Source organism: Euprymna scolopes, chromosome 8, assembly GCF_053919585.1.
Source record: "Euprymna scolopes isolate OS-2025 chromosome 8, ASM5391958v1, whole genome shotgun sequence".
NCBI lineage: Eukaryota > Metazoa > Mollusca > Cephalopoda > Sepiida > Sepiolidae > Euprymna > Euprymna scolopes.
In genome coordinates, this window is record NC_136489.1 from 140,240,441 (window position 1) to 140,267,790 (window position 27,350).

At 36.7% G+C, this 27,350-nt stretch overlaps 1 protein-coding gene across 6 annotated transcripts in view; it reads left to right on the plus strand.

Moving 5' to 3' along the window:
• LOC145283787 (uncharacterized) overlaps positions 1–27,350 on the plus strand; it is a 548,751-nt gene that overhangs the window by 190,587 nt on the left and 330,814 nt on the right. Inside the window, exon 3 of one of the 6 annotated variants that reach the window (XM_080132856.1) lies at positions 3,012–3,113. The exons of 3 other annotated variants lie outside the window; for them this stretch is intronic. The gene's annotated coding sequence lies outside the window, so the exon portion shown is untranslated. Of the gene's footprint in view, positions 1–3,011; positions 3,114–16,006; positions 20,479–27,350 lie in introns of those variants that run through there. 2 more of the 6 variants (XM_080132855.1, XM_080132857.1) reach the window with 2 other exon arrangements.

Here is a 27,350-nt window from a genome sequence, read left to right on the forward strand (position 1 = left end):
TACGACCAACTATTCCTTTGGCCTTTGTCAGGTGGTGTTTTGTTTCATGTGTATATATGAGAAATACCCGAGTGTTATTTAGATATTTTTAATTATGTTTAAATGCAAATATGTCACAAACCTAATTAATTTGCTATGAAATATATTTCTTTCCAGATACATAAAATTTCTGTTTCAGTTGTATAAGATTAAAATTTAAATAGGTTTACTTTGTTGCGATTTATAAACTGTTCTATTTATATTGTCTATACTATAAACACAATTCTGTACATATTGTTTGAAATAATTCATAATTTTTCATTATTTAAATAAGACATACTGTTTATAGCGTTCCTTTACTTCAATACCGTTTACATGGTAAGATACAGAAGGTTTTTTTTTATATATAGTAAGAGCAGTGAATGCATGTGAGCTGTGAGTACCCAGTGTGAGAGAGAGGAGAACCCAGTTCTGTGGTCACGGTTGGGTCAGGTAGGGGCCAGGGGATGGTTACAACAGGCATTTGAGTGTGTTTTTGCAGGATTGCAATGTGATTTGATTAAGGGCAGGTTTTTGTGTTTTTATGTGTATAGTTTCAAATATTTTTTGCTTCTTGACGTGGGTTTTGTGGTATATTCTTTGTGTTGCTGACAAGAATTTCTCTAACTTCAGAGAAGGGGCAGTTTTTTTGCCAATGTTGTAATATAGCACTTGATTCTGTATTATGCGTAGTAAGGCAACGTGACAGGGTAGTTATTATATAACCGATGTAACCAACGTAACAATTAGTTTTATTGTTTTAATAGAAGCTGAGTTTATTGTTGTTATAAGGCATTTGAACTTGTAAATGATGTTGGTTTGTTCTAGTAGTTTAAAGGTAAGAGAGGCATTGTTTTTTGCTACTAGATTTATACTTTTTATAGTCTTATCTTATTGTTGTCGGTTGAGGAAGAATATCTATGGATAATATTGAGGAAAGGAAAAAAACATGACAACAAAAACGTTAACATTTAGTTTTATGGTGAATTTAAATATGGAGTTATCTGGGAAAAGTTTCTTAAATGTTAGTATATGTTCATTGTTGTCATCTAGAATGAGTATGTCATCAACATACGATACATATATAGAGAGTATGCTGGTGTTATTAAATGTCCGGTTTTCAAGGTCACTCATGTAGAACTCCCTGAAAAATGGTCCAAGAACGGAACCCATTGACACTCCATCTATTTGGGTGTAGATATTACCTTTATACTTGTAAAAGAGTTCCTCAGTAGTATAAAATAATAATAATAATAATAGTAATTTTAAAAGTATTCTTTTGTCAATTTTAAGGAGAGAAAGATGGGTTTTATATACTGCGAAGGATTATATATATGTTTTTTTTTTTGACAGCCACGTTTGTGAAAAGACTTTCTATGTTGAGGGAGGCAATGATTTTGTTGTCAGGGTTTTTGCTTTTAGGATGTACTGGCGGGGGGTACCCGGCATTGCCCGGGTGTTTGGAGGTGTGTGTGGTTTTGGGTAAATCAAAACACCCGGGTGTTTGTGTTTGTGGGGGGAGGGGGTTAAAATAATAAAAAAAATTTGGTAGGTAAGTATGAAGGATCGAACCCGAACCCTTGAGGCAAAGTTGGTAATTAAAGTGTGAAAAAAAAGTGTGACGTTAACCACTGGGCCACCATGAAACACTAACGGAAACACGTTTGAATTTATTTAACTATTTAGAATTAGCAGGTGCCCGTTTTTAATTACTTAATGAGGTCAACTGCGGAGTAGTATTTTATTTACTGCGGGAACGCTTTTTTAATTTTGTTTTGTTTCCCCAAGATGTTGGGGGGGGGGGAAGCTCCCCATAAAAAGGGGATTGTCCAAATTGAATAGCAATTGTCTGATATAAGGAAAAACTCCACATTGATCAAATCTGATTGCTTTCGGACATTTCCGGCGATCGCGACCGGAAAAATACCGCCAGAATTAGCCAGAAAAAGCGTAATCCTCATGTGGCGAGCGAAAAATGTTAAATATTTATCTTTTCAAAGTCGAGAAAATTAAATAGACAGGCGACCTCCATTGTTAACTCGTAGATATTATGATTTAGACATGATATAAAAAGTTTTAAGAAGTTGTGAGCCGACCGATCGCTTCTCGGAAAAAAGCCTTTTACAGACATACACAAAAAGCGAACATACATACATACATTTTCGCTTTTATATTTATAGATTAGTTCTTGTGTGAATTTAACACTTTATTTACTGGGTAAATATGGGCTTATGAGGGCATTAAGTACTTTGGTTATGGAATAGATTAGAGTTGTAACTTGTGATATGAGTTTTAAGGGAGTTGGGTTTGTGTGTTTTTACATTTCCGTATAAATAACCAGGTTTGTAGTCTTCTATAATTTTGGGAAATTGGTAGTTTCCAATTTAGGCATTATTGGCAGCGATGAGTTTGTTTATGTCTTTAATTTGCTGGGTTGTTGTTAACTTTTTTGAAGTTTGAGCAGTCATTGAGGATGGTTTGCAGTTTTTCGTGGTAGTCAGTTTTGTTGAGTACAACAAATATATTTGTTTTATCTGCTGTTTTTATTGTGATATGGTTGTGGATATCATAAGCAGCTTTTTTTAAGTTAGAGGTTCATATTGAATTGGAATTTCTCTTGTCATATCGTTTTTTTATAGATTCTGCCTTTGGTGATTTTTTTTTTTCGGTTTCAAATTTGTAGTATGTTTTCATATTAATTCAATTTCTGTTTTTTTGTTTTGGTGGTTGAACTGATTGAATAAGTTGCAATGCAGTTCAAGATTTAGGAACTCTTTTTGGTGATCTGTAAAGTTGTGGTCAAATAGGTTGATGTAATGTGTGTGGTTTGGTAATAAGATAGTTTCTTTGAATAGGCATTTGGATTTTAATTCAGTGTGAATGTTCAAAGTTGGCGACGATATCTGCGAATCACTGTTGTATTTCTGTGTTTTGTTCATTGATAACACAGTATTCAAGGTTATCAAGTTCATGTTTCTGAATTATTTTTTCAGTGATGGTAATTTACCTTCACTCCTTATCTGAAATGGAACATACATCAAATCTGTTGCCAAGATCGTTGAAAAAATGGTTGGATCACTCTACCGCTCTAGCAGGTATCTCTCTGCTGATGCAGTCCTCTATTTGTGTAAAAGCCAAGTGTTCCCAAAAATATAGTACTGTTGCCATATCAGGGCAGGAGCTTCTCGGTGCGCCTAGTAGGTGATGCCCTTTTCTTTTCCTTGCGACATATTTCCCACAGAAAAGACATTGTAAGCCTGTCTCTGCTCTACCATTATTTTCATAGCAGGTGCTCGACTATTGTTCCCCCTTGCCAAACTTTCACAAAAAAACACTCAACTAGCTGCAACCACTATAAACGATTTCCCCCACTCTCTAACTGTGCCTAAATCTAAACACTAATTCCATGAACAAAGCTTCTTTCCCAGAACTGGCCTCCTGTGGGACACTGTTCACTTGTCTGCTTTCCAGTTGAATAGAACATTCAAATCCAATGTAAACAAGTTCTTGTTGAGCTGACCCCATCAATAATCAAATTCTACCCAAACGATTACTGCACTACCATCTTACATTAATTAACCCTTATCCTCAAGTGGCCTTCTGGCCTTGGTAAGTGGTGATTCCCAAGTAGAAAAAAAAAGAAAATTAACTTGCTTTAGAATTCCTGGGTTGTGATTTTATGTTGCACTGCAGGATCATGTAATTTGAATTGTATGTATTTAGACAGCATTCTTTCATTTAAGCAAATGTTAAAGACAACAGAGAGCTTTTGTTTGATTAGACCTTATTTTATTTAAAAATTTTTTAGTGTAGTCAGGTTCCTAATGGCACAATTTTAACGTTTGTGGGAACTTTTTGGAGATTTGCAAATCTATACATTTTTGGAAAGGTTATTGTCTAAGGAATCAGAAAACCAATGTTTGCATTTGCCCAGATGCCTATATGGCGGGCATATTGGATTTACAAAATGGCCGCCGTAAAATGTACGTTTTGTAATATCTTGGCTTCTAAATACGCTGGAACACTGATTTTAACTGCTAAACCTACATTTTCAGGGTCCAGGAAGCCACTGGTGGTAGTTATAAAATTTTTCCATATGTATATATGGCAGCCATATTGGAATTTTACAAAATGGCTGCCGTCAAATGCATGTTTTGTAATACCGCGGCCTCTAAATAAGTTGGAACAATGATTTTAACTGCTAAACCTACATTTTCAGTGTCAAGGAAGTCAATGGTCCACGTTATCATTTTATCTTTTGTACCCCACCCCCCTTTTGAAACACATAATCCAACATATGAGTAAAAAACTTAACAACCCTGGCAGTTAGTCAGAAAATTATTTTTATTGAAATGCCTTTTAACTGTAAACTTTGAATGTTTGTGCAACCATCTTAAACATAATTAGATGTTTGATCATAGTCTATGTATAATAATCATCATCAACATCATCATCAACATCACTTTCATACATCACAACTTGGGAATCTTCATCGTTTTCGCACTGGCTGCTGCACCGACACATATCAGTACAAGCTAAGTCTTTAGACCTGCAGGAGCATCTGCCAGAAGAACAGTCAAATATACATTTGCATATGATCATCTCAAGAATCGCCTTAGGGGCTGGGAGGACCTCTGTGGTCGTTGGTTTTAGGGTGCCATCCAAATCTTTGAAGTACCCATTTTCCAGGGGATCCAGTTGTGAAATCTGCAGAGCAATGGTTGCTTGTGCCCATACCCTTGCTTGGACATGGACTCTTAAAATATGCTGCTTTAGAGCTCCAGGTGTTGGAGGGAGCCTGTCACTTTCTGCCCTATGCTTGTAGAACAGATGCCATCGCAGTTCAGGGATTGTTTTTATGTTGATCCCTTTTGGCGAGTAAGCTGCACATACAAAGGATTCCAGTTTTGACAGCATTCCATCTGTCACTTATGCTTCATCCATAAGCATTTGCAGAGACAACATCTGAGTCTGCTTTGAGGTAGATCTGTAGCCAGGTTGTCTTGCATATACGAGAGAACCTCCCTGTGTTGTCGGTCCCAGTGAACGCATGGAAGGCTGGCAACGCCTTTGCTCTTTCTTTACCTAGAGCTCGCCACAGTGGTTCAATTTGTATAACACAAGAGGACATAGAAATGGACGTGTTTTTCAGCAATAGGTCATAGTTTGCTGTGACTAGCACTAAAACGTCCGTATCTGGAGAGAAAAACACTAACTGTGCATCAGGTGGGTTTCGCTGTGAAGCCAGCACAGCCTGGTGGATAAGCAGCGTGTCTGCTTCCTCATGGTTATTTACTTCAAAGACCAGGTCTCTGTTGCTCTTAGTGTATCCAAAAGCAGATATGATGATCAGCTTGGATGATCCCTTGTTATACTCTAGAGTTTGGGCAGCAAGATAGTCAGTCAGATCAGCCTTCGTCTTGTCATGGGAGAGGAACCTCCTCATTGGGATGTGTTTGATGTTAGTGTCATCTCTGACTTGATACTGAACAGAAGCTTTTCCTTGTCTTCGTTTTTCTCTGGTTGCACTTTTCAGAGAATCTGCTCGGTATGTGTCAAAAACGAGGATGATTTCATCATAATCTCGTGTTAGTTGCATCAGTCTGTCATTGAAGCAGCTACTCAGATCCTTGAGTGTCACTAGAGTCTCTGGTTTCTTGCTCAGCTTCTGCACAAGCACCATGCCATCCACCAGTGCTATCTTCCGACTTGGCTGATCAGTAGATGTGGGCTCTGTAAATCCTGTATACGTTGCATCTTGGTGGGTAGAATTTCCAGCTTGAGGTGACTGGTCTTCATGGGGCATGTCTTCTCTTGTCAGCTTCTCAAGTAGATGGATTAACTTGGACTTGTTGTAGCATGGCAGCATTGTTCCATCAGGGGCAAACAGTGCTCTTGGTGTCAGAGTGAATTTATGGTTTCCTATGGCCTCTTTCTGGTTGATGTCTCGGCTTGACCTGGCAAGTACCATCAGCTTTGCAAACAGGTCCTTGGTCTCCTTCAGATCCACAGTATTGTCTCTGAGTTTCACTGTAATCTTCTTGTTCCCAGAAAGGAACATCTTGTTGTTCTCTTTCTTCACAGGGGCCCAGAGGCTGACATCTCCATTGATCCGTTCTGACACGTAATCCTTATACAACTTCTGTCCAGTGACATCAATATTCAAGATATGTGGTACATACTCATCTGGGATCACATTGTACAGCTTTTCCACTTTAGTGGTAAAGGGGTTTCCATGGCTGAGCAAGGCTTCCTTGATCTTGTCGACTGTACCATGTGCCCTCTTGACTGCACTTGGTCCAAGCTCATGATGCTCTGTGATTCTGTCAGCTTCCATGCCAAACTGACTCTTGAACTCTTTTGACAGACGTGAAAGTTCTGGTGTGGCCAGAAAAAATCTCTGTCTGGCATTGGCATTGTTGGAGATGCCTATTATGCTAGAGCTAGTCTTCATCAGTTTGTTCAGGTGTTCACATGCATGGTCTGCCCCAACAGACACGAAGGGAATGACACTTTCCGTGACTGATATATTGCCTGCTCGTAATTCCTCCCATGTATGAGGGTGATTGCTTCTCAAGTCATGCATATCTGCAATGTATCTTGGCCAGAGTCGCTTATACTTGATGCGGTCCATGGCAAAGAACAGTTTGATAAGTGCTTCTCCAGCTTGCAGATGGAGTTCCAGGTCAGCATTTCGAGTTGCTGCTACAAAGAACAGAATTGCTTCCACCCAATCTAGGTACCTCATCATGGCCTTGAACATTGCAGTCTGGGATTTCTGTTCCTTCAATTTTTTAAATGCTGTGATGACCTCAGCAGTGGTCAAGTCTTCCTGAAGGGTGCTGTTTGCTTGCTTCACGGATTCAGCCTTCGTGTCTTTATCCTCAGAGCAGGCAGCTTCTACTCCTTCTGCTGCCGTCAGGCACACATCTTTCAATTGTGGGTTGTCCTTGAAGAACACCTCCAGAGCCATTTCATAGAGTGCTATGTATGAGTAGATATGGGCATGGAGAGCTCGCTTGTAGTGTGTGCATTTCAGGATTTGCCTTGTCGTGACAGGACCATACACACCTGCTTCCACCCAGGCATCATCTATGCCTGAGTTCTCCATGGAGGCACCAAGCACTCTGAGGGCAGCCATTATGACCTGCAGTTCACCCAGTCTGGGAACAACCATTTGTTTCAAGTCAGGTCTGGCATCTAGGAGCTGCACCACCTTCTCATAAAGAGCCATGTCAAAGGTAATGACTGTGGGGTGATCTTCCCCAACTGCCAACTTTCTCAGCTTATTTGCTTGTACGATCACAGTTAGTAGAGTTGACCACTCGTGTGCCACCTCAGGGAGTAGTGGCAAGGCTCCAACCTGTGTCAAGGGAAGGCTTTCAGACAGCAGTGAGTTGTATCCTGCCCAGCCTGGAATCTTGCTGGAGGTTTCTCGAGGTTTCATTCTGGATAAAGCAGATGCAACAACCCATCCAAGCTGTGTCAGCTGATAGGATTCTGAGATCCCCTGGCCAATGGCAAACTGTTCTGACCTCTTGGTAGCCTGTGGTTTGGGCTTATTACAGTGAAGCATGTCTACATGATAGGGTGTGACTGATATACTCTTTGCATCACCTATAATCAAAGGTTCTGCAACAGGTTCTTTAGAAGGGTCAACTTTCTGGTACACTGCTGTGATGGTTCCGTGGGTGGTTCCCTTCCCATCAGGAGTATCCTCTGCAAAATCTGTGTTATCTACGGCGAAAAACACAAAGGTCCTCTTCTTCAGGAATGGTGGTACATAGAGGCCTTGGTATGCTCTGGTGTTTTCTACAACAGCATTTGCCAGAGCAGTTTCCATGAGAAGGACACGGCGATGTGAAATAGCGTAGCCATGAGCATTGAGAAGATTCAACAGCTTCTTGTTGCGTGTGTCATGGTGGACAGTCAGTGCCAGTCCCAGAACCTGAGAATTCCCTCGTGAACGGGGTGACTTAAATGCTGATTCATTGCTTGGCTTGTACCTTACCTGTTTACTGGATTTGAACCCATACATGATATTCTGGCTCACCGTCAGTGTTGCTCGGTCAACATCTTTAGTTCTCTTTACAGTTTCCAGCTTTTCAGCAGGCCCAACCATTATCCAATGGATTAAGGTGTATAATTCAGCTGGAACATCATTATTGTCACTAGATACCTGCATGACATTTCTTTCCTTGGGCTCTTTGAAGGTTACAATGCTTTTCCTTATCACCTGTGCTGCTTTGTAGATTGTCTTCATGCTGTTCTCCTCCTTACCAGTTGTCATTGAGGTATTAACCATGTCCTCTTCACATGCATCTGGGGAGTAGAGGACAGTTGGCTTCCTTATGTTTGGTCGAACAGACTTCAGGTGTGGCAAATAAGTAAGGATCCTTTCTTTCAGCCATTTTCTACTGAATACAGGTACATGACCTTCAAAAACTTCTGAACCAAGCATATTAACATAAGTCGTTTCAATATCATCCATCCCAAGGTATGCTTTGTTTTTTGTTTCTACATCAATAAGATTTATCAGCTCAAGCAGACTCGCCTTTTGTAGAAAGGGTTCTTCAGCAGTTTTTCTAGTGTTAGTATCTCGAAGAGCATGGAACACATTTTGGGTCCAGCAAGCTTTGTGGTATAGGGCATCAATTGCATGTGCATCACCTGGTGATATGCAGGTGTTCAGCCTAGTTTTCAGTGCAGGATTATGGGACCTTTCCACAGCATCTTTGAGAGTTTTACCTGCATTCTCAGTCCTGATCTGGTACAGTTGTTGGCCATTGTCCTGTTGGCAGAAGAAGCACTCTTTCTTATCTAGTGGACTTGTATGTGATCGTGTGAATGGCAATGCAGAACCAGATGTAGAGGTGTTTGGAACAGCCTCTCCTGTAATTCCTCTTTTCTGCCCAGGCTTTTTGGCAGTGTAGTGTCCTGTAGCTAAAGCGTGTGCGATGCGATCTCTTGCACGTTGTATTTCAACTTTGTTAGTTGCACTCGAATGACATGAGCGATGCCAGACCGCCCTCTCTTCACACAATGTTTCTGGTGTGCAGTTCTGCAATCGCCTTTGGATTTGGATATAGTCCCCATCATTCAAACTAGCCCTCTCTAGAATTACTTGCAGTACGAGCCCATAGGACTCTAATTGAGGATGTTGCACCAAGACTTTCTTTTTATCATCAGACTGGCAGAGAATGCACTGCTTCCAGTTAATGGACTCCTTGGTTTGACATGCTTCCTTTCTACTTTGCGACTCATCACTCATGCCTCACCTACAAAGAGAGAATTACAGTAATGTTAGAATAGCAATACAAAAACTACAAGTTCTCAAAGTATCAGAGGTAAATTAACAATTTGAATTAGTGATATAAAAGCAAGATTTTTTAGGAACAGCTGAAATATGAATTTATAAATGATACATATTTTTTATTACAAAGATATTGCAATAAAACAACACCACATCAGTTTGAACCCAGTTATGCATCTAAAGGTTAATGTTAAAGATGTTGTTGCTTTATAACTACCACCATTGGATTCTATGACCCTGAAAATGTAGGTTTAGCAGTTAAAATCAGTGTGCCGACTTATTTAGAGGCGAAGATATTAAAAAACGTACATTTTACAGCGGCCATTTTGTAAATTCCAATATGACTGCCATATACACATCTGGGAAAATTTTATAACCACCGCCATTGGTTTCCCTGGCCCTGAAAATGTAGGTTTAGCAGTTAAAATCAGTTTTTCAGCTTATTTAGAAGCCGCGATATTCAAAAACGTACATCTTATGGCGGCCATTTTGTAAATCCAATATGGCCGCCATATACGCATCTGGGCAAATGCAAACATTGGTTTTCTGATTCCTGAGACCAAAACCTTTCCAAAAATGTATAGATTTGCAAATCTCCAAAAAGTTCCCTCAAAATTACATTAGGAACCTGACTAGTGTGTGGATCAAAAGAATTTAATATAAGTTTCATGTGTAGTTTGAAGTTATTATGTATGTGTATGTATATATATATATTATATTTCTGAATTTTTGAGATGAGGATTGGTTATTCATATTATTTGGATTCATCAGACTACTGTTCTCATCTTTTTGCGTTTTGGTCGATATAAACTCCAACCTTCTTCAGGTGTATCGTGTTGAACTCCGGAATGTTTCTGTAAAACTCATGAATTTGGATGGAATTTCGAATGGAACCTTTTATTTACTTCATGGGATAGAATGCTCTTGTTCTGTCAATCATGATTGGATAGAGGCCCTCAGAGTATTTCACAATTGTATTTTTTGATCCCCCACACTGAAAATTGAACCATCAACCTACAGGAGAATATCACTTTTACAATTGAGTTTTTAAAGTACTCTAGCCATTGTGACACGGGTCTCTGCAGTTAAATTAAATTTATATATATATATATATATATATATATATATATGCTGTCTTGCTGGCCAAGGTTTTTTAACCAAAGGTTAAGGGTGAGTTAACCCTGACAGAAACCTCCAGACGAGCTTAGGCCATGTTAGCTGTGGCATTCATGACCCACCGGTGTGTGGAGTATACTCTGGTGCCCAGCAACCTAAGTCCCAGTCATGAATTGAATGGCATTAGGGTGGAGAGGACTCCTGTAAGCCGTTGTGGCGGTAACCCTTCTAGGAGAAGCAAATCTCTGACTTTAAAAAACCATAAAGTGGAAGACCAGGACTCGCATTAAGCTGGTCTGCAGTTTGACTTGTTGCTTGCTATCTTGCTCTTGCTTCTTGCTGGATCTCAACATTTTGAACCGAGAGAGCGACTTAGCTGTTGTACAAAGCTAAAACTCTAATAGCATCTTTAGTACAGATACTCTCCCAGACAATGACACTTGTCTAAACCTATCCTCAAAAGTCCTGTGGTGATGGAAAAGTTGTGACTCGTGTAGGCCTTATGGGCTGAAAGTATGTAATTGATCTGCATGCTGGCGACTTTTGTTGCTTATCCTAATATCGCATAAATGACTGTGCAAGAGATTGAGAATTCCCCTTGCTGGTTGTTACATGAATGTTCTTTCTGTCTATGCACCAATTTTACTTTGTCTGAGGACGCTATTACTTCTTTTTATCATATGCTTAGATCTGTTATTACTGGCTTGCCAGGTGCTGAGGGTTTGGTGATTCTTGGTGACTTCAATGTATGGATCGGCTTAAACCTGGTCTCCGCTATGTCTATATGACATTGGCAGAGTCAATTCAAATGATCTGCTGCTCCTTCAGCTCTGCAGTGAACTAAATCTTGTTATCACCAATACTTTTTCTCACCAGAAGAACAAGGAGATCCATCCCCAGTCTAAGCATGGCTATTTTCTTGATTACATACTGTGTAGACATGGTAATCTTGGAAATCTTTGCAAAGTCAGAGTAATGTATGGTGTCAACTGTGGTACTAATCATTTAATGATCAGAACTAAACTTAAAATTTCAATTTGCAAGAAAAGCCGCTTTAATGGAGGCAAAGTGCCTAAGTGTATTAATTTCTCCAAATTGAAGGATCCAGTTGTATGAAGTTCTTTGAAATCTGCTTTTGACCAGGTGAATTTCTCAGACTGTGATTGGGAGACAGTAAGGGATACACTGTACCAAAAGGATGTTGAAGTTTTTGGATTGAAGGTTCTCAGACATCAAGATTGGTTTTGGAACAGGACTCACGTTCTGACGGTTTATTTTTTTAAATGTTTAGAACGCTGAACATATTTAAAGTGAAGCGTCTTTAATAATTTGCAGTATAGACGGAAGACTTTGGCAGATAAGTGTGTTGTACTATTTAATGTTATTTTTTACTGCAAATGTTAATATTTACGCTTTATTTCAGTTTTTCATTTGTTTGATTTGTTTTATTTAATAATTCGATGTTCTCGTCCACAGATGTCCTTATATCTATCAAGTTAATTTTTTTTTTTTTTACAGCAGAAATAGTTAAGATAATTCCATTTATTTTCAGTTAGTGAGAGGGAAATCTATTTCTGTACTTTTCTCTTAAACACGTCAGTTGGACTTTTATAATTACAATACTTAATATTTTTTTTTTTAATGGAGAGTAGAGAATGCATTGTGGATGCATTATCAGCAGCTCCCATTACTCTCGCTTCTCTTTATTTGTCCCTCAGTCCTCATTTTTAATGAGTGATTTTTCTGACAAAGGAAGAAGAAAAAGCTGTATTCTAAGTTGGCAGTATTTTGCGCAAACAGCCGCCAGAGATGTTGGAAATTTTCTGTTTCTATGTCTATCCTTGTAGCCATGTCACTAGTAAGGGTGCTGGAGGTAAACGTTTTATCTGGGCTGACGTTATCTGCCTGATAGTCAGGGACCCGAACCTTGCATTAATTACTAAGGAGGCTGTCCTATCAGCAGGTGATGTCCTATCAGCAGGTGCTGCTGTATTTCCATTTGGTGACTGTATTTTGGACCATGCAGTAGCTTCTGGTTGGGCCTCTCGATGCCATATTAGTGGGTAATTGTTATGGCTTTACCGTACAATGTGCTTCAAAAAAAAAAAAAAAATTCTCTGTTTCTTTTTCTCTCTCTTACTTTCCCTCTCTGTCCTGCTCTAAGCAAGTCTATCGACCTAGTCCACAAATCCCAAAACTCCATCATGAAAAGTTTAAAGAAAAAATTCACGATTAAACCCAGATCTTCAACTTCCAACAGAGGCAACCTTTCTAGGGCAATTGCTCTTGGCATATCAAAAGCTTTTGATAGGGTATAGCATAAAGGTTTACTTCACAAGATCTCCAGCTATGGCATAGCTGGAAATGTCTTCTCAATTATTAAATCATTTCTCTCTCATAGGTTCATAAGAGTAGTAGTTAATGGGCAGAAATCAGAAGCTCACAATATTAATGCTGGAGTCCCTCAGGGTTCCATCTTAGGCCCAACTCTCTTCCTGATTTACATTAATGATTTTCCAAATCCCATCCTTACATCATTCGTAGACATTTATGCTGATGACACTACCATCTATGGTAGCACATCTAAGACCGTAAACGACCAAGTTCTCTCCGATTCTTTTTCCTCTGATCTTGAGGACATGGTACAATGGGGAAAGGAGTGGCTGGTTACTTTTAATGCATCTAAAACCAAGCTTCTATCTTTACATCATCAACTTTCTGATCCCCATCTGGCATCAATTGAAATGAATGACTCTCGTCTTGGGGTTTTGACAAGCTTCTGGGCTTGACCTTTACTCCTGATCTGAAATGGAACACATACATCAAATCTGTTGCAAAGCCGCCGGAAAAATGGTGGGATCCTTCTATCGATCCAGTAGATATCTCACTGCTGATGCAATTCTCTATCTATATAAGAGCCAAGTTCGTCCAAGGATGGAGTACTGTTGCCACATCAGGACAGGAGCTGCTAGAAAGGACTTATCTTGCCTTGATAGAGTTCAAAATAGACTTCGTAGCCTCATAGGAAATGTCCTTTTTTCTTCCAGCAACCTCTTTCTCACAGAAGTTGCTTTATCGTTATTTTCATGGCAAGTGCTCAACTGAGTTTTAATCTATAGTCCCCCTCACACAACTTTCACAAGAAACACTTGTCTAGCCGAAAACACTCTCAATAATTCCCCCCACTCTTTATCTGTGCCTAAACCTAAACATAGATTCCATGAACAAAGCTTCTTTCTTAGAAGTGCACGCCTGTGGAACTGTCTACCGTTTTCCTGCTTTCCAGCTGACTACAATATGCTTGTAGTCAAGTCAATGTAAACAAGCTCTTGATAAGCCGTTCCCCTTAAGTTAACAAATTTACTGATTTTCCATTACTGACAATTACTATATTGTCCAATTGACTACTATACACTCTTCAACCCTTATCCTCGAGTGGCCCCTGCGCCTTGATAAGTGGTGATGCCTACGTAAAAAATAGACCCAAAAAATCTAATTAATTTTCAAATCGATAGAAAGTGGAAAACTCATTTGAAACTTCTCAACTCTTCACCTCTGAACAGGCCAGCTCTCACTGCCTACTTCACTTCTATATAGAGTGGAGTTCAGTGTTGTGTTTGCTAAATAAAAAATAAATGGTGGTCTGACTTCTTCAGAGAGATACAGACTGACTACAATCATTGAGATGTTAAGACTTTTTACGCTTTACTTCAAAACATGGTCCGAAATCCTCTTCAATTACACCACTCCCGATGAGGGATAGTTGTTGAAAACCTCAGATGAAATTATGCATTGATGGCATGAATGCTTTTGTGATCTTTCACAACCCATCCAATGTTTATGTTGCTGTAATAGAAAGTATCCCTCAGTGTTTCTTTCATTTGGAACTTGATGTTGAGCCAACTCTCGTGAAAACAAACAGTTGACTGCATAAAGCAGATTAACTTGAACAAAGCCCTGGGCTGGATGGCATTCCTTTTGAGTTGCTGAAACATAGTGGTGTACATTGTACATTGTGTGGTTTACTCTTTGATACTGTCAGTATGTCAGGGGGACCGGGTTGCCTAAGATTGGATAGCTGATATCCTGATTATGTTGTACAAAGGAAAGGGTGCAAGGTCTGATTGTGGAAATTATCGAGGTATCTTGGTGCTGACTGCGGTTGGAAAGTATTTGCATGGCTCTTGTTAAACCAATCAAAGAAATATATTTGTCCTGATATTCTTCCAGAATCCCAGTCTGGTTTTAGAGGTGGATAAGGAACCGTAGTTATGGTGTTTTCTGCTAGACAGCTTTTAGAAAAGTGTATTGAGCAGCGTATGCCTCTTTGCCAGGTGTTTGTGGACTTAACCAAAGTGTTTGACACCGTCAACTGTGAGGCTCTCTGGAAAGTGCTGGGAAAATTTGGCTGTACACCTGCTTTTACGGAAAAGTTCAAACAACTTCATCATGGTATGAAAGGTTGCATCAACTTTAATGGTTTGCTATCGGAAGAATTTCTCATTGATAATGGAGTGAAGCAGGGTGATATACCTGCACCAACATTGTTTTTCTCTATCTGACTGCTGTGCTCTGATATTGTTTCCGTAACTGTGATGTGGGTGTTTATATTAGATTCTGAATGACTGGAAATGTGTTCAACCTCAGAAGATTCCAAGCCAAAGCACTTGTTAATGGATGGATTTGTTAGGAAGCTCAATGCTAATGATGCTGACCTCGTGACACACTCTCTGATATGCAATTGGTGGTGGATCTCTTCATGAATGCCTGTACCTGCTTCGGATTGACAATTAGCATTAAGAAGACTAAGGTCATGTACGCTCCCGCTCCTGGTGACCTGTATGTAGAACCTGATATCTTTGTCTATGGAAAGCGTCTTGAAGTCGTAAAAAAAAAATTTTGTCTACCTTAGTAGTACTGCATCAAATGATGGTATTCTTGATGCAGATTCTTGATGCAGAAATAAGAGAATCAGGAAGGCATCAGACGCATTTGGAGGGTTACAGGATAGTCTGGTCTGATGGTGATTTAACTCTGATAACTAAAATGTCAGTATATCAAACATGTGTATTGCCTTCCCTACAATTCCTCTGAAATATGGACTCTGTACCAGTTACATGTAGAACAGCTCGAGAGGTTTTATCAACACTGCCTTAGACACATTCTTGGGTTAAAATGGGACAGTTTCATCTCTGATACATGTGTATTGAATAGGGCAAATACCAGCAGCATTGCTACCAAATGTGTTGGGCGAGTCATCTTGTCCGACTTGATGACTATTGACTCCCAAAACAGTTGTTTTATGGTGAGCTCTTTCTTGGCAAAAGACCTCGGCACAAGCCCCAAAAAACGTTTTTCAGGATAGCATCAAGGAGAGTTTTGTGAGCTTTCATGTCCCTGTTGCCAGTTGGAAGTCCCTAGTGTCTGATTGCAAGCAGTGGAGGGCACTGATATACAGGGGCACAGAACACTTTGAAGCAGCCAAGATAAACCAAACAAAGCTCAAGAGAGCATGTAGGAAGCACCAAACCTTGCCACCCTATCCTGGAGACCTATGGATCTATGAGGTGTGTGACCGGGCTCTGTTGTCAAGAGCAGGTCTTATTAATGACATGAAAGTGCACAATGATAGAAGTTCCATTATTGGAAACGGAGTACAACTAATACTCTCTACCAATCCAAATTATAACAAAAGGACCATTGGCAGCACCCTCAAAATGGAAATCCGGATGGTTCAAAACTTGAGAGCACAGCTCAACAAAGCTTCTGGCCAATGTTATGGTCTTTGGTGTGGTTTAAGTGATGGCCACATCATGCCACCTCACACTTTCAAATTCAGCTTGAAAAGTGTATCTGGATGTGCTGAAAAGTGTGGTGATCTCCTGGTACAATCAGGTGGCTGCTAGCAGACCCTAGTGTGGCAGCAAGACTTTGTGCCGGCCCACAAGTAAAGAGACCCAGGCTTAACTTCAGAAGGAGTGCTATGACTTTGTACCCTTCTCTCACTGACCTCCACCTTCTTCTCTGATGACCTAAGCCTGCTGGACTACTTTGGTCATACATCAAGAACATCACCAACATGACCTCCCACAATACCAAAGCCAGCCTGATCACTGCTATCTGCCAAGTATTCACTGAGCTACTGCCAGCATTTGTGGAAAAAGTATGCTCCCAGTTCTGGGCCCGTATCAAGGTGGGGATTGAGATTCAAGGCAGCTTCATTGAATAGATGTCTGCTCTACTATTACCTGAATTGATTTTTAAAAGTTTTAAAATAAAGTTGTAGTGGTGTTTTCTTTAGGGCGACAAATTTATTGTTCCACCCTGTATATATGTATATATTCGTTTCTGCCAAATTTTTCAGTGTATTTATATGTAATTGCCAAAAAAAGGGAGAATCACATATTTTGGGGAGGCAGGTAGAAACTATTTAGCAGAACATGTTAATCTACAAAGAAATCTTGCAATACATTAATTTTTAAACAGTCCTGGATTTAGATAAAATACATTACAATTCAATTTTTAGTTTTCTAAATTCTATTTTCTTTAATAGATACATAGTATTTTTATGGTACTGCAGCATATTTATGTGCATTTACTGCAGCTTACTTGAAAACCATTAATTTTTGGAGGTTTTCAGTGTTTTTGGATGCCTTGCACAAAAATACTCTCGCAAATTCCATTGCTTTATCTTGTGTATTAATAGATATAACATTTTTACTGAATACTTGTATTGTCTTTTATTGTTTTATCTTGTGTTTTTATTCTTTTATCTTATGTTTTAACAAAGATATAAAATTTTTACTGAAAAAGTAGTTTAAAAACGTGACAAAACATGGTCATAAAGAGCGAAAAATATCAAAACATGTGGCGCACAAAGGTAATCATAACTTCCTTAGTTTCAGTCATATTTAAAAGTGTAAAAAGCTCTTTTTTATGCCATTATTGAGATATTTTAAGCACTGTCAATTTTTTTATGTATTGCTAATGCCGTTGCAAAAAAAAAAAAAAAATTTGTAAGCATTTCACACAAGCCATCGAGAGATTGCAAGAATAAAATTGTTAATGAAAAGTTATATTTATTGGCTGAGAATGAACCAAGACAGAAAATGTGATGAAACAGTGCAGAAGATGTTAGCTGGTAGCAATGGATCTACCGGTAAAGATTCAATGATGACCAAAGACAAATATCCCACGGATTCAGTTTCATTAAGTAGCCAGAATTAAATGCAACTATCCAACTGCAACAAATGCAATAAACGCACTTAATGAAGTTTGTGATCACTTTAGAATCCCAAAAACTTTAGTCAGCCATAATGGAACTTAGTTTACTGGAAGAGTATTCAATGAATTCTGTAAATCATTGTCCATTACAGTAAAACTCGCAATAGCCAGCATCATATCTCAACCCTTGCAGATAACATATCTATGCTTTATATTCAAAATAATATCAATCAAACAAATTCTGGAATCTTCACTGCATTTAACGCTAATATTTTTTATAAAATCTAGAATCTTATACACTGGGTTCTATATTTTTTTTTAGCTATGCATTTTTGAAACCATGATATCTGCTAAAAATAAGAAGATAATTAATTCCAGAATGAACTAATTTCAGATTGTAAATACTTCAAAGGATATGCACTAAGTAGACTCTTAATTGCAACCACCCCCTTCCCTCCTCCCCAATATCTTTAAAATGGTCATATTTTGGTACTAGGGTAGTTTTAATCAATAGTTAGAGTTGACTCTTCAATATTGTAATGTTCGTCAATAATAAAACACAGGTTTATTTAAAATCTATATTCACATGGTTTGATCATTTCAAACTCAAGTAGTAGGTATGAGATGTAATATGGATAGGAATTTACCCAAATGTGAGTGAGATTATGAAGACGCAAGCCATAAGTACGTAAGTGTGGTATGTAAAATGAATATGAGTAAGCATGTGTGATAGGATTTGATTCAGACAATAAGCAGATGTAACATTTGAAAGAAGCGTGTGATAATGTGGTAATATAAGTAAAATACATGCAGTGTTTATATGTATCTATATTTGATATATACTCAAAATACCAAAACAATAGCAGCAAAAAGGATAATTAAATAATAATATTAGTGATGAGGGGTATTTAAATAAAAACTTTTATAAAAGTGATTATTTTTTATTGTAATTTTAATCTTATTTATTCCATATTCAATTTTTTATTTTGATTTTGCATTTAAGCTTTAATATGATGTGCTGTACTTATCAAATTTTATGCATTATATGGTAATAATTATATAGTTTCTAATTTTCAAATGAAATAATGAGTGTGACTCACTGAGAATGGAAAACAAGTCAACACTGAACCTGGAAGTACAAACACAGCTATTTATCAGGTGTTCACATATGACCAAATCATATATATTACTACAAAACATCTGATGGTGAAAAATTTGCATGACGAATCTTAGCAGGAATGTGTTGTTTCACACTGGAATCCAGTCTCTGCAACATCCTCTCAATGTATTGTGAGCCACAAATACATTTAAATAAATAAACAATAGATTATTATGATGGAGGTGAAGGGCGTGTTTTCGGATTGATGATAGCATAGAAAAAAAAAACAACATGAGGATTCGATGCAATATAACACTGTTGAACAGTCATTGGTATTTGTTTAGCAAATCTGTCACTTATATTACCTAGCCAAGGTAAATAGGACATTTGTCTACTGTATTTTCTATGATTTGATAAAAATTAGAAACTTATTTTTATTGTGGATTCCAACAATGTTTAAAGGATAGCCATTGTTACAGAGGGTCCTTGTAATATATTTAAACTCATCATCCACATCATAGAGCTTAGAACAAATCATTAAATCAATCCATGTGTAAGAGTCTTAATTAGATTCATTTTTTGTTTTGGGGATAAAAAGGATTTCAACATATAAAGACCCATAAATCTATGTTTATGATAGACAGATGTGATGAAACCAAAAGAAGTCTTAGTAACTAGTACATCCAAAAATTGTAGGCTAGAATTAACTTCTTTCTCAATCATAAACTTAAGGGCTGGATGAAGGTTATTAAGGGATGGAAAAAAGTGTCCACTTTTGTTTCATTGTCATCAATGTAATAAAAGTAAAGGTCAGGTTTTTCAAAACCAGATAACAGATCCTTTTTCATTGAAACCCACAAAAATATTTGCCATTGCTATATCATCTATTTGTTTATACATAATATATATATATATTATTTGTTTATACTATATATTATTTGTTTATATTATATATATATTATCGAAACTGAGTTCATTAATTGTTTATACTATATATTATCGAAACTGAGTTCATTAATTCCAGAAAAATATTTATGGGAATATGGGGAGTTGAAAGTTGACTATGGCATAGCATGTCAACACAGGTATTAATAGTCCCCAAAAGTGAAACACAAGTAAAGAGATTAGAAATATCCAAAGAACACATAAATTCATCAGAGTCATTACAGTTCTTCATAAAATCAGCAAATGTAAAAGAATCTTTAATGCAAAAAGAACTGTAATATTGACAGAATTTTGGGATCGTCACCAAAATCCGTTTTCCATGGTAACAAAATAAAATTTAAAAAAAAAGTAAAAAGAAACATATAAAGCAGATTTTTCAGAAATGGGAAACTAACGAAATGGGCAAAAGACCTGAAATGTGATTAAATGATCCAAATTTTATGAATTGCTTTGGTTTCCCAAAGCTAGGGTTTAAAAAAGACCCTTAAAGAAACATTTAAAAAAAACAAAAAACAAATACAAAAAAAAAAGACTTGAAAGAAAGCCTGAAAAGAAAAGAACCTATAAAAAACAGAAAATAGTTCTTTTAAATTCCTGTTTTAAGTTCAGTCTTTCTTTTAACAAAATGTTTTCTTTTTCTTTCTCAAAAGGGAATCTCAAACAAACAAAGTCTCTTTGACTTTAAATGGGAGAAAAGGGGATAAAATATTTTTCCTTTAAATTCAAAGGAGAGAAAAGAAAACCATGAAGCCGCTTTGCCTTGGTAAGCTTTATTTGTACAAATAAAATAATTCTTACATCTGTATTTCCAGATTGTCTAGGATGTCATGTTTTCCTTACACGGGAAAAAAATCTGGTATTAATGTTTTTTTTTCTTTTAAAAAAAAAAAAAAAAAATGTTGTTCTATGAAGGAAACTTCGGTTGAATTATCTTTCAAGATTGTCTCTTTCAAGTTCCTTGAACAAAGAGGGAATTTTCTCTCCTGGCGGTGCCGATAATCTGCTCGTCTTATCTTTGTTGTCAGGCCGGCGAAATTAATTCCTGCCTTTTACAGGAAAAAAAAAAAATCCCCAAAACACAACCGGGTTCTTCCGTTAATAATTTTCTAGTTGTTGCCTTTTAATGACTGGGAATGAAATTATGTTGAAAGTTGAAATGGAGATTCTCCAATTGGTAAAGCCTTGTCACCTTATAATTAACTGAAAAGGAAAATATTACTTTTCCCTAAAGGAGAAAAATACAAATGAAATTATTTAACATCAAAAACTTTTTTCTTGACAGAGTTGCTAAACCTAGCAGCTTGTTAGATGCCGGTCAAACACGAACTGGCGAAACAGAGCAAAGTTCCTTTCTTTCTTCCTTCCTTCCTTCCTTCCTTCCTTCTCCCCCCCCTCCCAAGAGGGGGTGACTGCTGGAAGGGAATTATGACAATGATGAAGATGAGGGAAGGAGGTGGCGACCTCAGAAAGGCCAGTCAAAGAGTGCGTCCCTTTCACTAAATGTCAAGATGCTGAATGTGTGTGTATAAAAAAAAATAAAGATTATTTCTTCATTAAAATTTTAACAATATTCCAAGATAGGTTCTAAAATAATTGTGAGCATTGTGTTGGGAAGACCCTATCATTGATAATATAGATCTCAATGGTAGCCTGTTCTTATGGGTTTTAGGTAAGCCATAGAGACAAGGACATATAGAACCAGTTAGTCTGATCAAATTTGAAATAGAGGAAGGAAGAGCTCCACATTTGACCCATTTGACCAGACATTTTTGGAACTTGATCTCAATAGATATGATGGAATCATGCATAATTTGACAAATTTAGAGGTGTCACTTAAGAAAAAATAGATGCTGCCTGGATGGTGAAAGGTGTGAAAAAAAAAAAAAAAAAGTTTAAGCGAACGGTAAAATAATTCAGTTTTTGTTTTAAAAGAAAAAAATCCCATTATGTAAGCCTCAAAATAAAAAAAAAGGATTAGGCAGGCATCCAGGCAGGCAGACTCGAACCTTTAATGCAAAGGGGGAAAAGAAGGTGGAAAAAAGCAAACAGCTTAACCCCGGTGGCCACCATGACATACAACTTTGCTGCCATTCAAATTAAGGCTAGTCATTGCAAACGCATATGATGACTTTGCAAAAATGTCAGCAAAAAAGTGATCCGTCCTTGTACAAAACTGCCCAGTTGAGGGTGAAGGAATGAATGTTTTTAGCAAATTTTTTAATATTTGTTGTTCAAGACATCAAGCTTCAAAACGATACCGATTCAGTCAGGATCTGTCACATGTGTAAAAAATTTTTGCGACACACACACGAACGCACACACATTTTCGCTTTTATATATATAGAAAATTAACTTCGCATTTATGAAATACTAATCTGATAATAATGTAGTTGTATGCATGAGTTAATTATATATCTATGGATGTGTTATTTATATATGTAGGCATATCTGTGTGTATGTGCTTGTGTGGCACATATCTATTTCTAGCAAGCCATCTGGCGTTGGCGGGTTGTAAAATACACAAAAATATTTTATTTTAATTCATGCAGATTTCTTATAACATAGCCAATTCTCTAATGTCTCTATAGTAATGATTTCGAAAGGTTTAAAGAAAACATGACTTTGGTACCACCCACTAAGAATCAAAACCAGATCATTTAGCGCTCCAGTCTTGGCCGTTATTTATGTCTCCAGCATTGTTACCATCTGAGACAGATAAATACAAAAAGTTAAAAATCAAGCGACTTTGTACCCAAAATATAATAATGCCCGACTTTGTACCCAAAATATAATAGTGCCCGTTAAAAATCAAGCGACTTTGAGCTATGAATGTTTAATTTTGCACATGTGCAAAATTAACAGTAGGAATAATGCTTTATTTGACTTACCTTGCCAAAGTCAACTGTTTTGTTTTCAATTTTGACCCCTTCGGAACCATTTTTCTGGCTAAAAAACAAATTAAAAATGTGCTACAGGTCCAAATACCCTATATATCAAATTTCAACTCTGTAGACCAAATATACAAAGATGAGTTTGGTAGAGACTTTTTGCACACACACCAACAAGGTCACTTTTATATATATGAACATGTGAAATCAGCCCCTCATTCACCTCACCAAAATGGATGTTCAGAATAAAAAAAATTCAAAATGGCTAATCTTGGCCAGATATCAAAGATGACTCAATCGAGATACATTGACAAAATCCTTTTGGAATGCAATACTGCAAGCAACGTACTACATCAGTTGAAAATTATATAAATAAAAGTACAGACATGGAATCTGAAATAATTGATGATAAGCTATATTGAGAGTAGTGTTGTGCCGATGAATCGGAATCGGTTAAATCGGTAATTTTCGGGGAATCGGAATCGGCATCGGAATCGGAAAAATTTGTGTATAATTTCCGATTCCAAAATCGATTCTTTGAATATTTTTCAAAAGTTAATTTTCAATTGCTTGTACCGATTATAAATATTTATTTCTTTTAAACTATTAGTAAAACTAAACTCTATAGATCTACGTACTCGTTATAGAATGAAGTTCTCATAACAAAATCACGTAATTTCATTAAATAGTTTTTGTTTTACGCTCCCTTGACTAATTATCGCAGTTTTTTTTAGGAAGATTCCGAATTTCCCAAATCGTTTTTACGGCATAAAATAAAAACTATTTGATGAAATTACGTGATTTTTTTATGAGAACTTCATTCCATAACGAGTACGTAGAATATATATTTTTTTTATTTTTCGTTTTTTAACATAGTGTAAACTGCACAAGCACCCTTTTTTAATACGTGAAGACAGTTTAGAGCTTCATCCTAGATCTAAAAATAATTTGGTTTTTAGTGGGTTTACAAATATCGTCCAAAAGTAGAATTTCAATGAGGGGGGACTTTTAAATGTAAATATAATTTCTTTTTCAATCTGAAAAATTTCTAAATGTTTTCTCTTTATCTATTTTATCCAGACTTTGATAAATTCATTGTGAGATATTCATGTATATTTTTAACTTTTCCGAAACCCCCCCCCCCGAGAAAAATGCTACGGTGTCAGACAATGTGGCTCCAGGAAAATAAAATAAAACTCTATTCGTTTGAAATCTTTTCATATTAAACTCCTTGAGAAATATGGCAAGTGGGTGTGAAAAAGTATTGTTGTTGAAACCAACGGCATCGAAGGTGTTAATTACCCCATAATACTTTCAACTCAACTTTTGAGTGAGATTGGCGGGCTTCAGCGAGGCCTCCGTGATATATATATATATATCTCACGGAGGCCTCGGCTTCAGACGGCATTGGCGCCGTCGTAGCAATCCTTAAGTATAAACATAAACAATACCGGCAGAATCAAAGAAAATCACACTGGAAGCATATTTCAAATTAAATCAAAGGCCAAGCCTTTTCACAATTTTGCCCATTCCTTGTTGGTCCCCCCGATTTATCGGAGAGGGACTATAGTTTTCAGGTTCGTCCGTTCGTTCGTCCGTTCGTCCGGATGATTCCCGGATAACCGTCCATTACTTTTTTCTGAAATTTTGCCACAAATTGTACTCCAATACGTAAATGTGCACAACATCGAGTTTTTTTTTAAGAAAACTCTCGTTGCTCCCCCAGGGGCTGAAAAGGGGTCAAAAATGCCCAAAATGGCAAAAATGACACTTTTGGCCCCATAACTTTTTTCCCGTCCATTAGATTTTACTGAAACTTGTCCAAAATGTGAAGGCAATTGTTGCAAATGTAAATTCAGTATCGCTGACCCTGGCAAAACTCTGGTTTGCGCCCCCCGGGAACTTTTAGGGCTAAAAACCATCCCTTTTTTAGGCTCTTTTTTTCATATTTGTCTAAAATGTGATTATGTATCTCTATTTAGTGTTTTTTTATGGTGCTGAACTCAAATTTACATGTCTTAAGGCCTGAAACATAGCCGTTTGTCCATTTTTACAAGTAATCAGCTCCCCCATGGGGGCAAAAGAGGTAAAAAAAATACCTCAAAATGACTCTAAATAGACAAAATTGACATATTTTTCAGAATAACTTTTCATCCATTCATTAGATTTTTCTGAAACTTGGCAAAACCATGGGCATACCTGATATACACCTGATGGAAGTATCACTGACCCTGGGAAAAATCAGAGTCACAAGCCCTGGAGGTTTTAGGGCTAATATTGGGTGTGGAGCAAAAGTTGAACTTAGTCATTTTTCTGAAAACTTTTGAAAATTTTTTTTTCACTCAAAATTGTTTTTTTATCAGTTATGTATCACTTTTTTTATCACTTTATTCGATCCCCCCTCCTCACATAGAGGGGGACCATGCATGCACGGCTTGTTATATTTGTCAATACCGATTGCCGAGTGAGGGAGCAGCAAACATATCGACAAAACCCAACACTTTTATATTCTACTTTTCATTTAATTAGCAATAATGTTTGATATTATTTTTCTGGGCAAAATATTTCTTTAATTTTAGACAATTCTTTCGCTACTTTGAAAATAAACTGCATTCTTCTAAAGGTTACCTAGCGAATTTTCGCAAAGTTTCAATTTTTGTTTTGTTTATTTTACGCATATAAAATAAGTTTAGATCTTCTTTAGTTTTACTAATAGTTTAAAAGAAAGAAATATTTATAATCGGTACAAACAATTGAAAATGAACTTTTTAAAAATATTAAAAGAATCGATTTGGGAATCGGAAATTAGGCACAAATTTTTCCGATTCCAATACCGATTCCGATACCCCCAAAATTACCGATTTATCCGATTCCCGATTCCGATTAATCGACACAACACTAATATAAAACGATTAGGAATTTAAAATAGACGGTCAGTTTCACAAATAAATATAACGTAACATGAGCTGTAGTGTGTTACCAATTTTAAATTATGTGCGCTTATTGGGGATAGGGTGTCTACTTTTTAAGCGATTACACATGGTTTTACAATGTTGCAAACCGAACTTAATTTAGTGGGAAACACTTTAGTTAATATCCATAAAGAATTAGGATGGCCAGAAATGATGATCATTTTACGTTAAATTTATATTCGAAACTGATCTTACACTCTAAATTCTAAATGATCGCTTTTCTTTCCGCCAATTAAAAAAATGTTCTAACACGTAATCTATAAAAGTAATATTTCATTTTGGAATAGGGATTTAGCTGCGAGAGAAAGCACAGAAAGCTCACGCAATCTCACGTTAAAAATGGTTTTCATAATAGTAATATTATTATTTAGAAATTCGTTCGTAACAATGAGATGTGGCTTTGCTAAGTGGCGTTGTTAAATATATTGTTCTTACATCGTTTTCTTATTTTGCCTACCAATCTTCGAATATTTTCCACTATTCATGTAAGTAGCATGTTATACAGTAAATACGAACTGGTACAATATAGCTTTGTTTTAAAATCAAAATAAATGTTTTGTTGTGTTACAATTTTTAATCAATTACAAGGCAAACATTTGAGATAAAATATACGCGGACATTAACCAGGGGTTTATGTAATAATTTGAAAATTTACGAAAAAACAAACAAAAAAAAATCTCTAATTAAATATGTATAAATTTTACAAGAATCGGAATCGGAATCGGGAATCGGATCGGAATCGGAAATTTTGAACGGAATCGGAATCGGGAAAAATTTTGGCATCGTCCCATCACTAATTGAGAGATCATAGAATGTTGGCTAATGGTGGCTACAAGGCCAGATATATGTTACACACACACACACATATTATATAAGTGACCTTATGTGTATGCAGAATGGTCTCTACCAAACTTATTTGTCATTTTTTGATTTACAGACTTATAACTTATAGGAGATTTGGACCAGTAGAACAAGTTTGAGTCGGTTTCTAGTCTGTAAAAATAGCTGCAAAGGCTCAAAATTGAAAAAAGAGACCTTAGTAGGAGTAAGCCTACTAAAATTGTTACTTCTCCACATACATTGTCTATTCAAGTCTCTTAATTTTGAATGTTTTCTGATCCATTTGTCAATAAGTCAAACAATAGCAACTAACACTTGAGTGCTAAATATTTTTATTTCTATTCTAGCTAAGGGCAACCAAGTAATTTTTTTTTAAACTTTAGAAATCATTACAATATTGGGTACAATATAATATTCAATAAAAATTGACTCTAATAATAAATATAAAATCTGCATGAATTAAATTATCATATTTTATGACTAGACCACACTGGATGAGCACTATTATATTTTGGGTACAATATACGATTATCATAGAGTTTTGGCTCTATGATAATGAATACAAAATCTCCATGAATTAAAATATCATATTTAAGCTTATTTTATGATTGGGCAACATTAGGCGACCAACCTGCTAGTGTGTGTATATATATATATATATATATATATATATATATATATATAGACTCACTTGCATGCCTGGTGAGGATAATATCTGAAAATCTTTTTCGTATATTATAAATATAGGGTGGAACAATGAATTTGTTGCCCTAAAGAAAACAACACTACAGCTTTATTTGAAAACTTTTATTGAAAAAATCAATTCAGGTAATTTGATTATGTAGTACAGCTGACATCTATTCAATGTAGCTGCCTTCAGCGTCAGTCACCGCCTTGATACAGGTTCGGAACTGGAAGCATGCCTATTCCACAAG